Source organism: Erpetoichthys calabaricus, chromosome 2 (assembly GCF_900747795.2).
Source record: "Erpetoichthys calabaricus chromosome 2, fErpCal1.3, whole genome shotgun sequence".
NCBI lineage: Eukaryota > Metazoa > Chordata > Cladistia > Polypteriformes > Polypteridae > Erpetoichthys > Erpetoichthys calabaricus.
In genome coordinates, this window is record NC_041395.2 from 160390423 (window position 1) to 160405376 (window position 14954).

The following is a 14954-nucleotide window of genomic DNA, read 5'->3' on the forward strand; positions in this document are numbered from 1 at the left end:
TCATTTTTGACAAATAATTATAGAATAATTACTGGTATGTTTCTTGTAGGATAGGTTTCCACCAGCATTACAATTCTGCCTGTGGTTTCCTGGTTTACAATTTTCAATGATATTCTATATGTTGTTTGGCTCCTTTGTCTTTATGATTTTGTATTTGCGACGAGCTATACTAACCAGCTGTGGAACTTGCCATAAAATGTTTGTTTAATCTGAATTCATGTGAAACACCTTCAATGAACATTGTTGAAATCCCTTCAACTCATTATGTGAAATCCAAGATAAATGGCTGCACCAGAGCCTGCACGCTGTTAGGTGAGTCATAGAAAAGAATGAATCAGGCTTTTTTTTTCTGGCTTCTGTCAGTACTGGTATTTATATGACCAGACCCTATAATAGAATTGTACCATGTTTGTTTCTGGCCTTTTCTGGTGCTACTTTGAGAATGTTGTTATTTGCATTTTTTTTAATTATAAAACTGCAATATGTTTGTGACTCATGTGAATAGTTTGTTCAGTTGGTTAGAAAAAAATATAAACTGTAAAAAAACATTTTTAAAATTCTCCTTGGATCAACCCTGCTTAATTTTCCATGAGGAATGCAAGGATTCCTTACTCCTATTTTCATTGTATGCCCCATCCAGCTGTTGTTCCTGCCTTGTGCCTAATAACAGCTGGAACAAACTCCAGCTGCACTCTGCCAATGATAAGCAGGTTAGGAAAACGGATGGATGTTTTCACTGTATTTAATTACTGCCATAATCTTTATGTATGTTCATTGCAAAGAATAATTTAATTTAGGAATTGCAGCTTTTGACACTTGAATCCAAGGTCTGTTGGTATGATGGGTATCTGGGGAAAAACACATTTTGACCAAAGGTTTTTTTTTAAGTTATTTTGGTTGCTCCAATAATATATATTTTTTTAAATTATTAATCATGTACCATTACAAAGTAATGACATATTTACATTTCAGAGACTTACAGTAGGTGTGACAATTTTTAACTGAGGTATGCATTTTAATGGTTAGTGGCCTCATGGACCCAGCACTGTGAGTTTGAATACTGTGCCCAATTTTTGTTCCAGTGAAAGATGCACATTTTCCCCGGTATCTCTGTAGGTTCTCCCCTGGGTAGTTACCTACAACATCATCTTATGTATACATAAATGTTTATGGATGAATGTGTGTCTGTCTGTCCCGTCCGGAAGTGAGAAGTGCAGTTGGGGTAAGGGCTGCACCTACGAGGAAACAGAAAACTTGCTTAGCTGCTAATAACACAAGTGAAGCCAGCACGTCAGCAAAACATAACCTCAGAAGAAAGACAAAGTCGATTAGCCACTAACATCGGCAAAATGGTATCCCTTTTACTTTTCCTCTTGCCTCTAATGCACGAGCGAGGCGAGCATGTTGGCAAAACAAATAGGAGAGAGATGCCCAGAGTAGTTTCTTTCAATTACCTGACATCTCTACATTTCAATTTTTTTCTGATGATTTCAATGGTTTCTAGGGCCCTGGACTTTTTACAGCATGGGTTTACACAGCTAGTTTTAATATAATTACTTGATGGCTCTAAATTGGACAAGCGTAAGTACTGTATATGCATAAAGGAGCCCTGTGATGGACTATTACCCTGTCCACATCTGGTTCCTGCATTTATTCAATGGTGCAAAGACAGGATCTTGCCTTTTGTGACACTTAACTGGATTAAATGAGTTTTAGGATGTTATGCTGCAGTGACACAGAAACTCCCAAATACTGTATTCAGATATTCTGTACAATGGTGAAGAGCACTCTTTTTCATTGACAATAACATCAACAGACTTACAGTATATTTTCTTTAAATCTTGGGAATTTTCCAATATCAGTTTGGAGTTTACTAACTCTATATTAATGACATTTTCTCCTTTATACTGAACATTGTTCTACTAAGAAATTAATCTATAAGATGTTTTCATAAAACAATATACAATAACATTAAAGCAATATGAGATCAAGATATATTCCTATTTGGTATTAGGTTATTTGCCTTAGGACAAAAATTTTGTAAATTTAAAAATACTGTTATAAAAATAAGAAATAAATTAAAGGAAAACATATGATTTCACATGTCCCAGGGCACTTTATACTTTACATTTCCTTAAATATACATGAAATTCAGTGTCATTTGCAACTGTGAAAAGATGACTCCAAGAGGCTGGCCTTAGAGGCAGTGTTTCAAAGAAAAGGCTGATACTAAAACTGGCAAATAAAAAGAAAAGAACACAGACATTGGATGGAAGATGACTGGAAAAGTGCCTTATGGTTTGCCCCCTGGAGTAATTTTTTTACTGTTGCAGATAACATTGGCATTTGGCACTACACACTCTGATGTACTTATCCACTTATGCAGTTGTGCATTTAGCTCTTCCCCTTCTTTATCTGTCCTAGTTAGATCCAGTTGTCCCTCTTCTCTCAAGACAGTAATAGACACCTTTTATGAAATGTTCCATTTCTTTTTAATCTGTCACTTGGAATAGCCTTCATTATGCAAAAAAAAAATGTTTCTTGAGAAAGCTGTTTCATTTTGGCCATTTTTTTATGCCAGAACCTTGCAAACCAAGCAAACAGAATAATCAGTTTCAGTGGTGCTAATGCAATTACAAAGGTTTCTCTAATAACCAATTAGCATTTAAAATCACTAATTAAAGATAAGCTAAGGGAGTTTACCATGAAGGAGTGGCTGCTGAAAATGGGGCTGTATGATCATATGGGAATAATAAAAAATAGTCAAAAAACAAAAACAGCCATTATCATCACTAGTAATGGCTTGGTTGTATTTTTAAATCAATTTAATGGTATATTGATAAAAAGGGTATCAATTTTAATTAAAAACATGGAAATTCTAAATTGTATTCAGACTTTTTGACTAGTAGTGTATTTTAGCAAATTGGTTGTACTTGTACATATTGTGTTGATCGTGGGCAAAAAAATGTTTTAATATCCAGAGTACTTCAGGCACTGCCTACACTGACATTACTGTATCATATATTTGAACTAAAAATCTAACCGTAGCCTATGACTCAAATTCTATCAAATTTAATAAAGTCTAGCTGCAGGCAGTATTTAAAATATCTAATGGGATTTCAACTGGGTTTTCCGGTTTCTCAGAAGCCAAAGCAAATGCTAACACACACTAAACGTTATACCCTGTACGGCATTTGCTTTTATCCTTTAATCTGTTACATCTTGCCTGAAGAAGGGGCCTGAGTTGCCTCGAAAGCTTGCATATTGTAATCTTTCTAGTTAGCCAATAAAAGGTGTCATTTTGCTTGGCTTTTCTCTCCTTTAATCTGCTAATCCTTGTCATGACAGGTCTGTTCAATGGGCAGCCAAAATGTATAACTAAAAAAAGGGATTCAGACTGCGTCATAAAACAGAACACACCAGAAGCAAAAAGCATGGTCAGGCCACCGGTATTGCCTATCAAGCAGCTCTTTATTATTAAAAAAAGATTTACCGAAAGAGGTCCCTTAGGAGAAACCAATTAAAACGACTTGAAGCTGAAAGGTTTCGTTGGGGAAACATTACTGTTTTAAAGACGATAGCGCCAACTAATGGCCATCTATTGCCACACGGCTTTTCTGAAGATTGCGCCAAGTGGGAGGCATTCGCAACAGACGACATATTTATAAAGCCTTTGGCAACGTCCTTGGGAAATCGATTAAGATTTTCAAGAGGGACATATACGCGCGCGCACACACGTCTCTTGTCAGCTCTAAAGGGGCCGCGTGACATCGGCTTCAGTCCGCTCAGGGTCACTTGAAGGAGAAGCGGGACTCCCCGCGTTATCCCTCGTTGCCTGTGACGAAGCTAGAAGCCATGAGACAATGCCAGTTTTTTTTAAGTCTCTCTGAACAGAAAAAAAGAACAGAGCCCAACAATGTAAATCATGTTTCTAAAATCTGCTCCTCCCCGCCGCCTCTTCTTCTCAACACCCCACTTCCTTGCGCCGCCAAACAATACCATGAATGACGGAAGGAGGGGTGGTGGTGAGTGTTGAGGCGGAGATTTGGCTAGGGGCGGAGTCGCCTTCCTCCGCCACGCGCACGCGCGTGCGCGTGCCCTCACCCTCGGACCTTCGGCATGTGGCCGCCAGAGGGCGCCCCTGTTCCGGTTTGCCGCTGCGCCATTCAATTGTGGAAAATGCCACCAGATGGCGGCTTAGGATTGCTGCTCTGTTGAAAGGCGCGGTTCCGCTCTCGGTCCAATTTCCAATTAAAAATCGTCCCCTTTTTGTGGCTTTTTACTATATTTTAACATCTTGGAGTGTTAAACGGTACCGGAATGGACACGAAAGGTGAGTCGGCGCGTATTTGTTTGGCGGGGGAGGTGTTTTTTTTGTTAATATGTGAGGTGGAAAAGGGAGTCGGAGAGCAGATTAAAAATGGAGGACGGAGAGGGAGAGAGGGCGCCTGTGGGGGATGGGAGCCAGCAGCTTGACGGGGGAACGGGCTTTCTCGTGTTTTTTTCTTTCTCTCCTACCTGCTGTTGCCCGCGTTTTAGAATTTGCGTGTCCACTTTAGTGTTGCATCCGCGTAAACGGAGACTTGGCAGAGGCAGAGGGGTGCGTTTGAGCCCGGGACGGCCGGCGAGTGCACTGTGTCGTTCCTCACTATTAAATGTAATGTAGCTCCTTTTTTGGTGGAAGGCGGACATTGAGGATAGTGCAAAGAGAGAGGGGGAGCGAGCGAGCGAGCGAGAGAGAGAGAGAGAGAAAGAGAGAGAGGCAGGCAAGCAAGCGAGCTCTTGTGGACAGATGTGGCGGCAATTCTTACATAAGGATAAGTGCACGTCTGCTTTAGACGCGGTCTCATCCGAAGCTTGACACGCTGACAGATTAGTGTCCCGAATTGTGTTGCACGTCAGATAAAGCGCACGTTTCTGGCTGGTATTTGTGGATATACCTTCTTTATGTATGCCTGTTTCAGGCAGTGATGGTTGTGTAAGCATTGCACCTCTGATTTTTCATGCCCGGTGACGACACGATCAGCATTCTTTCCTTTCTATACGTGTTTGAAAATTAGCGGGTGAGCACAGTTTTAATGTTAGTGGTTGTCATGATTGGGGGCACATAACATCTCGAGGGAGTCACACACTGGAGGTGTAGAAAAAAGCGCCAGTTTTTGTCATGTAAACTGTCACGTCCATTAAAAGCGTGCTGTTTGGCGCATTGTGTTCTTGTGTTTTATTCTGCGACAGCAGACGTTTGTTTACATGGCGGTCCCTACCGCCGGGCTCGCCTCTGTTTCTATCTCCCGAATAACCAATGTGTTGTACGTGCCCCCCACCGCCAGCTGGACGCGATGCTCGGTTTTGGTTCCTTCCCCAATAGTTGTCTTTATATTAGTTTTTAGAAGTGAAGAAATCTTGTCTGTTTTAATTAATTTGCATTATCAAAAGCTCACTTCACCTCCCCCACGTTTTTGGCGGGAGACTTAAAAAAATATTTATAGTAACGCGAAGCCCCGCCTCTCTTCCTGTTGCCAGGTTTGCTGGCTTATTTTCTGAAAACTTGTCAGAATCGCAGAGCGCCTTTCTTTGTTGTCATGCAGCTTTTTTGGACACAATTTTGGGTTTGTTACATCTTAAAGACAAACTGTTTGGTGGCATCGCCTCACGGATTGTTCTTTCCTTTTAATGAATCTGTATTAGAGTGAAACACCTGAGATTTCTCACTTGGGATCGCGGTAGTTTAGTGTTGATATAATGGGGGAAGAGTGCCTGAACTCTCAGGAAATATGTGCGCCCAATTCTTTAACGTTAATATTACTACAAATTGAACATTTATGTGGACCATGCATCTGGTGCTTTGTTTTGGTAAAAATTGCTTTCTGTTTATGGAGGAAAACTCTGTTGCTAGTTCGATCATCGCCTCCAGCTCTCTTCGTTACTCCGACCAGGTCACTTAACCGTGTTTGCTCAAAGTTAAAGATATACACGTAGACAATTGTATTATTTTCTGTTTCATTTGGTAGAGGGTTTGCTTCAGTGTGTATCATCAAAATGAAAACATGATTTCCCGCACTGGAAAAATTAGAAAAGATGGTTAGGGGTATAACGGTTTTGTTGTTGTTAATTTCAGGATGGTTAACCTATAATTTCATCTTCCGATCTTCTGACACTTGTGTAAAGTCCTCTTGTTAGTTTTTCTGTGTTATGCATTTCGAGTGATCGACATGTTCAAGTGTAAAGTGGGCTGTGTAACAGTACATTTGTCATAGTTGTTAAGAGTCATTACCTTGGTAAACCAGTGAAAAAAGATAATCACTCAATAAATGCATCAATTGATATTTTAAACCCCACATTGTGTGTATTTTATTTTCTCTTTGGGCTTCACTGAGTGAATTTTGAATAATTTGAGTAATTCAGTTCCAATTAGAAAACTCTTATTGCAAAAAAGTGTATAATTAATGCCGAATTTATTTAATAAATGTATTATTTTGCTAAATGCCCTACGTGTTGAGACACACGTAGCTTGCTTGTGCTCATTATGCATAGGTGTGGGTGATATCTACAAATATGTAGTTTTTGTCTTGTGAGCTTTTCTTTTTTTAATAAAGAAACAATTCTAACTACTTAAATAACTAATTGAGTAGAAAAAACCCCATCATAAACACAATTGCAAGGTTCTCTTATTCAACTACATTAAACACTTCTGCAGTTTTGTCTGTATAAGAACAGTATTCTTTTCTCATAGTTCTGAGTTTTGACTTGAAAAACAGTCATGGTAAAACAGCTACATGTTTAAGCAAATATCTTCAAGAAAGAAAAGCAAAGAAAATCTGCCTGAATAAGCATGCGTTATCACAATAACAACTTTATAATGTCTTTTTAGTGCCTTCATGTTTTGTATCCATTTTGAAAGTGATTTTTGACCGTTACTCTTGGTCGATTTGTTCAATCTGTCCCCAATTTTAACACCGATTTATGAATTCAAGGTTTTCCCAGGGTTAGTTAAGTTCATTCTCCTTTATCTATTAAGCTAATTTTGGTCCCATGCTTGAGATGGTTAGCACAGTTGTGCTGTTTTGAATGAGGATGAATATTTCTCAGTAGAGGGAATGCCTGCACTACTGGCAAATTGATGGTATCTGTAGCTTACTGTACATATAACACAATATATTGTACATATAAAAGCAGTTATTGCCTAATTCTAAGTTTTTAATCAAAGGCACAAGACCGAAAAATGTGTTTGTATTAATACATTTTGGATTGAAAGTATAAGTGGTTAATGTATGAATGAGAATAAGCTAATGAGTGACTTTTGCTTGTGGTAGACTGGATAGATAGATAGATAGATAGATAGATAGATAGATACTTTATTAATCCCAATGGGAAATTCACAAATTCACGCAGTGAATGCTTTAAATATTGCTTCAATATACTGTATTTTTGGCAACATAACATCACAAGGTGGTATTTCCAGTTTCTCAACTTTTTGTGTGAGGATTAGTAATAATGAAGTGGAGATTCTCTGCAATCTAAATTACTTTTTTGATAAAATAGTTTGTGTTTTCTACTGATTATTTTTAGACTCATTATAAAAAATCTTAACTATTTCCCTTTGTTTTTCTTGTTTGTTGGGATTGTTGGTTCATACTTGTTTTAGTGTATATTGTCGGTAGTTTTTGTATGAATTGTCCTATGTTTCCATTACATTTAATTACTTAGGAGAAGCTGGCAAATAACCAGAATTGTGAGTTAAGTAATAATTGTAAATATGAAATGCTCTAGTACCTAAAATAATTAATGAGGGTATTGCTTTGTGTCTGATAATGTTGGCCTAGGTGACATGTTTCTATTAGCTGCATATGGCTAGGAGTCCAGGCAAGACAAACAGAATCGGCTATAATATTTTTGTTACATTTTGCGATAGAAGCATCCAATAGCTAGTTTCTGCTAACACAATAGTTGGAGAATGTGACTATGAAGAGCTTTTTTGGTATTACAGTAATCCCTCGCTATATCGCGCTTCGCCTTTCGCGGCTTCACTCCATCGCAGATTTTATATGTAAGCATATTTAAATATATATCGCGGATTTTTTGCTGGTTCGCGGATTTCTGCGGACAATGGATATTTTAATTTCTGGTACATGCTTCCTCAGTTGGTTTGCCCAGTTGATTTCATACAAGGGACGCTATTGGCAGATAGCTGAGAAGCTATCCAACTTACTTTTCTCCGTCTCTCTCTTGCACTGACTTTCTTTGATCCTGACGTAGGGGGATTGAGCAGGGGGGCTGTTCGCAAACCTAGACGATAAGGATGCTCGTCTAAAAATGCTGCAAGATTATCTTCACGTTGCTACCTTCTGTGCAAGCTGCTTCCTGAAGCGCCATGCTGCACAGTGCTTCACATACTTAAAAGCTCGAAGGGCACGTATTGATTTGTGCTTGTTTGTTTTTCTCTGTCTCTCTCTCTCTCTCTCTCTCTGCTCCTGACGGAGGGGGTGTGAGCTGCCGCCTTCAACAGCTTTGTGCCGCGGTGCTTTGCATACTTAAAAGCTACAGCCCTATTGATTTGTTTGCTTTTTTTCTCTATCTCTCTGACATCTGCTCCTGACTTGAAGAGGAAGATATGTTTGCATTCTTTTAATTGTGAGACGGAACTGTCATCTCTGTCTTGTCATGGAGCACAGTTTAAACTTTTGAAAAAGAGCCAAATGTTTGTTTGCAGTGTTTGAATAACGTTCCTGTCTCTCTACAACCTCCTGTGTTTCTGCGCAAATCTGTGACCCAAGCATGACAATATAAAAATAACCATATAAACCTATGGTTTCTACTTCGTGGATTTTCTTATTTCGTGGGTGGCTCTGGAACGCAACCCCCGCGATGGAGGAGGGATTACTGTAAACTACTCGATTAATGCAATATTTAATAGGTTTTTAAGAAGAGTACACACAACAGACTGACTAATAGAAAAGGTAAACCAATGTAAGTCCTTCTGTTGCCCCTTAAAGTGTGGTTGTGCTGTTCCTTGTGACAGAGCCAATATCTCTCATGTCCTGCAGTGTGGTTTGGATTGATTGCTGTACAGTCACAAGTCACATTCATTTGTTATTGCTTATGTTGGGTATCTGTTTTTTTTTATGTATTTGTAACATAGATTTGGCAAATGAGACACAATTTACCTCAAGGAACTTAAGGTGTCATTGCATCAGCTTTGGGACTTGGTAGTTTATTCCACATTACCTTGATTTTTTGTACAAAGAAATGTTAGTTTGGTTTTGTCGTGAAAACATTTACTCAAGCATGCGATTCTCCATTTAATTAAATTGGGGTACTTTTAAAATTAGGAAAAAATCTGGAACTGGATTAAGTCCCTGTGTAGTTCACTTTGTGCATCACGCTATCTCATATGAAGATCTACATGTATCTTTATGTTTTTGATCATTTTAAAATTGTATCGGTTCTAGCCAGTTGCATGTGGCTGTCTGGATTATCTATGATTTCCTGTGACTCTGTTTTATTAAAACAGATACAGGAAAGTGCACTTATCTGGCAGTTTTAGGACTTGTACTGATCACAGATTTCATGTTACTGAATTGACAGATTCTGATACTGATTAATAAACTTCTTGCTCTAAGCGGCTGCCTAACCAAATGCATATTAAAGTGTTAACTTTGGTATTTTTATAATTAAGCTGTACAGCACGTGTTACCCGTTCAGTTTTTATTGTTCAGTGACCGTAAAAATACTGAAATAAAATTACCTTAAAATACATACATTTTTTAAACTCGTAAAATATGTACAGAAAGTATTTATCCATCATATATAAGGGATAAATTACAAGCATAATTACAAGCTGTTATATTGTTTAATTTCTTCTGTAATGTACTTATATGAAGCAAAGCTTAATTTAAAAAGAGTAATTTTCAGTATTTGTCTAAGAAAAAATACATGTTCTCATACAGTGATTCAATTAATTGGCAGTTAAACACAGATTAAATTTAAATGTATGCTGCTCAAAAAATTAAGAGAACACATCATGCACTGGCTTTCAATGAACGAAATATTCAAGTGGAAAATCTTTACTGAGTAATACTGTGTAATTTGTTGACATCAAAATGATGCAACAATGATCAATGAAAACCAAAATCATCAACTAATTGAGGGCTGGATTCAACATCACACTGAAAACTGAAGTCCGAAATTGAAACCACGGGCTGATCTAACTTGCATGAATTTCATTACGGCAAAACATAATGTGACTCTCTAGTGTGTACGGACTCCATGTACCTGTATGTACTCTTGGCAACGTCTGGGCTTACAAATGGTGGGCTGGGGGGAAACCTCCTCCCAGACCTGGGTCAGGGCATCAGTGAGCTTCTAGACAGTCTGTGGCTTTTATTGGCGTAGAATGTACTAATGGCTCTTGAGGATCTCATTCTGGTAACTAACAGCATTCAAGGTACCTTTGTCTAGCACACGGAGGTCTGCGCGACCCTCCAAGCATATGCCTGTCCAGACCATCAATGACCCACCACAAAACCGAACATGCTATATGATGTTGCAGGCTGCATAATGTCCACCACGGTGTCTTCAGACTGTTTCACATCTGTCACATATTCTCAGTGTAAACCTGCTCTCATCTTTGAAGAGAACGGGACTCCAATGGCAGAGCTGCTAATCGTGGAATTCTCTGGCAAATACAAGTCAAGCTGCATGGTGATGGGTTGTGAGCACAGGTCCTACTAGAGGATGTCAGGCCCTCATGCCACCGTCATGGAGTCTGTTTCTGACATTTTGCTTATAAACATGTACACCAGTAGTCAGCTGGAGATTAATTTGTACAGTTCTGACAGTGCTCTTTCTTTTCCGCCTCACACAAAGGAGCAGATACTAGTCAGGCTTCAATCCAGCTGCAGTTCTATGGCCCTGTCCAGCTCTCCTTGTGTTACAGCCCGTCGCCTGGTATCTACTCCATTCTCCTGAGACTGTGCTGGGAGACGCAGCAAACCTTCTTGCGACGGCACATGTGGATGTGTCATCCTGGAGGAGCTGAACTACCTGCCTGAATTGGATGCAGGTACTGCCTCATGCTACCAGTAGTGATAAGGATACTAGCAAAACTAAAGAAGAATCATTGAGAAAGGTTAAGGAAAATTATCTGCAGCCACTACCTGCAAGCCCATTCACTTTTGGGGGTTGCCTTGGTGTGGCATCTCCAGTACACCTGTTGTCATTTATATTTGCTCCTAAGCAGATGAAGTTGATACAAAATCGCTTATGCTTCCTAACTGCACAGATTGATATCCCTGAAACTTAACTGTTTTGGTGTTAGACTGTGAAGATTAAGTGTTCCCTTAATTTTTTTTTTTTGGCAGTGTACATGCACAATCATGAGTTGTACTACAGCTGTTTTTGATGTTGAAATATACATTCACTGTACTTTTTTTAAAGTGTACTGGCACTTACAAATATGGTTTTCCATTTTAATTGTGCAGTACATGTTTCTTACCAAGACATATTCTGTATGACACGCACAAAGTAATAATAAAAACAGTACAAACCTTTAAAGTCACAAATCTATTAAATGTTCATAAGGTGTTTTTCAAGAAGATACAAGGCTAATGTGCTTAATAAGTTTACATGTAAAAGCTAACAAGCCTATTGTTTACTAAGCAGCCTTTTCAATTACCCACTTTACCTATCATGGATTAAGTTTTTTGTAGTGAAAATTGGGATATTTAGATCAACAGCTGATCAATCGCAGCATTACTACTGAACATGTCCACTTTGAAGATGCAAAGATTTCTATTTAAGAAAACATGTTTTCTGCATTTATGATGCATCCTTGTGATAATTAAAGGAAATTTAAATAATTATTTTATCAGTGATTCTTGAAGCTGTTTTTCTTAAATTATGACAATCCCAAGACGTCACCAGAGCCAAACTGTATTCTGCTTATAATCCTATACAAAGAAATTCTGTTTCTTCAGTGGTTATGTTTTGCCATGTCATGTAACAACAGACAAATGCATGCTCAAATAATACAGTAACAAATTGCCGCTGCTAAAGTGGTGCAATCGTGTTGTGTGTGTGTGTGTGTGTGTGTGTGTATTTGCCCTGCAATGTACTGGTGCCCTCCCAGGTGATGTACCTGCCTTGTGCTGAATGCTTGATGGCATAGGCTTCTGCTTCCCCTGTCCCTGCCCTGGATAAGTGGGTTAAAAAGATGGATGAGTTTTTGCCAGTATAACTGTGCCACTGGTGGGGAAAGAAAATGAATAAATTAATCTTATTTCTATCATTTGTTCAGCTTTAAGGCAAGTTCTGCTTTTACACTTGTCTCTTTACACTTGTTCTGATCAGGGCATCTTTGAGTGGCAGCATTGACTTAATGAGTATAATACTTGGTTGATTGAGCCAGCATTTTTTTGGGTTTGGTTACTTTCGTTGTTGGCTGAGGTGCAAGGCTGCGTTTGCCACAGACTGCTTCTTGCTTTGAATCAAGTGGCCATACCATCAGAGGCGTCCTATTCTATTTTGAGTAAATGATGGAAGATATTGAGGACAGCAGTTAATAGTAATAAAAATTAATATATTTGGATCACAAAGTGTTGCAGTGGTAGCGCTGCTTTTTCACAGTGAAGGAGACTGGGATTTACATGTGCATGTAGTTTGCATGGTCTCCCCAGGTGCTCTGGATACCTCTCATAGCCCAAACATGCAGGCTGGGTGGAATGGCTTTGCTAAAGTTGTGCTAGTGTATGTGTGTGTGTGTGTGTGTGTACTTGCTCACCGATTGATTATTGCCCTGTGCAGGGTTTGTTGTTGCTGTGAGTCTGGAGCATGCTGGGATAGGCTCCATTTGCTCCGTGGAACTTCCCTGCAAATGTGGGTGTGGATGATGAATGAATGGATGCTTATCTATTGACTTTTTTTTTTAAGAATATTTCAATTTTTTAAAATATTTTATAATCAAATAACACTCCATACACAACTTGAATTTTACAAAAAAAAAAAAAAAAGGTTTGAAACAAATCAACCCCCACCCCTGAAAAAGAGATCTAGGCCAGCAGTTTAAAACTTTATGCTAGTAAAGACAAATGAATAGATAAAATGAGTAAAGATGGAGTAAAAGAGGGGAGAGAACCTGCTTCCTCAATTTAAATGCTTAGTTTAAAATGTTATTGATTAGATCCTGCCGGGTTTTGAAAATGTTTTGTACAGATCCTGTAAGTGCGAATTTGCTTTTTTCCAGCAAATAGTATATACCATCAGTTACCCACTGACTTAGAATAGGAGAGTTAGGATTCTTCCAATTGAGCAAGTTAAGTCTACATGCCAATAGTGTAGTAAAGGCAATTACAGTTTGTTTGTCCTTCTCCACTTTAAGCCCATCTGGAAGTACACCAAACACAGCTGTTCGTGGATTAGGAGGGATTGTGACACCAAGGCTGTCTGAAAGGCATTTAAAGATTTTGGTCCAAAATGATGTTAATTTGGTGCAGGCCCAAAACATGTGACCCAGTGAGGCCGGAGCTTGATTGCAGAGTTCCCAGGTTAGATCTTGCCCAGGAAACATTTTGGACAATTTTAAATGAGAGAGATGCGCTCGATATATAATTTTAAATTGAATAATTCTATGCTTTGCGCATATGGAGCTCGAGTGAATTCTGTGCATTGCTACTTTTCACTCCTTTTCTGAAATACTGAGTAAGAGATCATCTTCCCACTTTTCTCTTGAATCTTTGAAAGGGAGGAACTGTAAAATAGTTTTATATATTATAGAAATGCTGTCTGAGTCCTCGAGACTGAGCAGTATTTTTTCCGTTATAGAGATAGGTGGGAGGTGAGGAAAATTGGACAGGTTCTGTTTAACAAAGTTTCGAATTTGAAGGCAGTGAAGGAAATGTGTTGCTGGTTAGTTAAATTTGGAGTGTAATTGTTCATAGGATGCAAAAACGTTGTCTATGTACAGATCTCTAAGTGATTTAATCCCAGATGTTTTCCAGGTATTAACTGCGTACGTTTGAGAGGGTGGGAAAAGGTGGTTCTCATGCAGATGTACCACAGATAAAAGCTTCTCTATCCTTAAAATACTTCCTACATTGGTTCCATATTCTGACTGAGTGAAGCACAATTGGGTTGTTAGTATATTGGCAATAACTTATATTTATAGGGGTACAAAGCAAGGAATATAAAAAAGTACTGCAGGATTTTATTTCTATTGCGGACCAAGCCTATTTATGTTTGAATATTTCTGTCCATGTCCAGGTTTTTATAGTTTGTATGTTTGCTGCCCAGTAATAAAGTTGAACGTTAGGTAGAGCCATACCGCCTTCCGCCTTAGGTCTTTGTTGGGTCGCCCTTTGGATACGTGGATGTTTTGAATTCCAAATAAATGTTATGGTTGAGTCTTATTTCTTAAAAAAAAATATCTATTAATGTATATTGGAATGTTTTGAAATAAAAAGAGAAGCTTAGAAAGGATATTCATCTTAACAGTGTTAATTCTTCCAGTTGAAGTGAGATGAAGGGTTGACCATCTATGCAAGTCTTGCTTATTTTTTTCCATATAGACAGCAAAATTTTGTTGATAAAGAGCTTTATATTTACTTGTGATGTTTACCCCTACGTATTTAAACTGATCTGCGATGATAAATGGGAAGGTGTCCAATCTAATATTCTATGCTTGAGAATTCACTGGGAAGAGCACACTTTGATTCTGAGACCAGAAATCTTTTAAAATTCTGTTAGTGGTGTTAGGACTGCAGGGACAGTATTTTGTGGGTCTGATATATACAGTACCATGTCATCTACATATAGAGAAACTTTCTGTTCCAGTCCTCTGATAATCCGCTTTATCTCAATAGCATTTCGACAGTGAATTGCGAGTGGCTCAATGGCGATTGCAAAAAGCAGTGGTGACAAGGGGAATCATTGTCTGGTACCACACTGTAGTTTAAAGTAGT

The 14954-nt window shown here is 38.5% G+C and overlaps 1 protein-coding gene across 3 annotated transcripts in view; it reads left to right on the plus strand.

The window, feature by feature from the left end:
- Nucleotides 1–4152: 4152 nt before the first annotated feature.
- stag1a (stromal antigen 1a) overlaps nucleotides 4153–14954 on the plus strand; it is a 291842-nt gene continuing 281040 nt past the window's right edge. For all 3 annotated transcript variants that reach the window (XM_051923034.1, XM_051923035.1, XM_028794702.2), the window contains exon 1: nucleotides 4153–4333. The gene's annotated coding sequence lies outside the window, so the exon portion shown is untranslated. The remainder of the gene's footprint in view (nucleotides 4334–14954) is intronic.